Here is a 1,075-nt window from a genome sequence, read left to right on the forward strand (position 1 = left end):
TTCTTTATCTTCTGTTTGTCTGAGTTTGTCAGTTGCTATTTGGCATATGAACAGTGGGACTAATAACCTTTTCTCAGTAGAACCTACTCTGATTTTCACTGTATTGTGGGTGAGTCAACACTTTGCAGTGTTTGTTGGCTCTGACAAGAAGCCCTAAGCCTGGAGCTGGAGGGAATTCCAGTGCATCCCTTGAACTTCCTTTGTCCCCTGTGATTGTGCTATAGCAACTGCATACTTTGGGGCTCTTTATTTGTATTTCTGACTCAGACTGACAGGCTGAATGCTTCTTGAAGATAGAGACCGCAAATCACTTTTGTTTTGTATTCCCCTTACCTGTCTTTGTGCTTGTTTGAGAAGGTGGATGTATAAGTGCATTAATTGATGAATGAATGAATAAGAAATTTAGGCCTAATATTTGATGTTGATGTTGTTTATAAATGATGTTTTAGGTAGATAGTCTAATAATCTGAAGGAGTTTCCTTCATAGATTTTCAGATGCTAAATAAAAGTGCTTGTGATAAATTTTAACTTTCCTGCAACTCCAAGTTCTTCCCTCCATCACACCTGCACTACCTTTATTTGCCTCTCTGCCAAGCCTGGAGTTCATGGATGGCCATACTCTCATGGCCACCATAAAATCCCTGACATCTCCAATAGCTCCAGCCAACTATTATCTTCTCTTCCTTGAAATTCTCTCCTTTCTCTTCTAAGTTGCACCTCTCATCTTCTCACTGCTTCTTTCAAAAGACTGTTCTTTCCCCTCCCCAAATATTGGTTTTTCTAAATATTGTCTCTGTCTCTTTTCTCTCAATTTTTTCCCTCTCTTTTTGGGGCATCATCTATCATTCATCATCTCTGCTCACACTTGAGTCTGTTGCCCTGCCTTCTTTTTTACGATCCAGGTCCACATTTTTTTTTTTTTTTTTTTGCGATTCGTGGGCCTCTCACTGTTGTGGCCTCTCCCGCTGTGGAGCACAGGCTCCGAACGCGCAGGCTCTGCGGCATGTGGGATCTTCCCAGACCGGGGCACGAACCCGTGTCCCCCTGCATCGGCAGGGGGGGGCCCCCCCCCCCC

Source organism: Lipotes vexillifer, unplaced genomic scaffold, assembly GCF_000442215.2.
Source record: "Lipotes vexillifer unplaced genomic scaffold, Lipotes_vexillifer_v1.1 scaffold147, whole genome shotgun sequence".
In the NCBI taxonomy this organism is placed as follows: domain Eukaryota; kingdom Metazoa; phylum Chordata; class Mammalia; order Artiodactyla; family Lipotidae; genus Lipotes; species Lipotes vexillifer.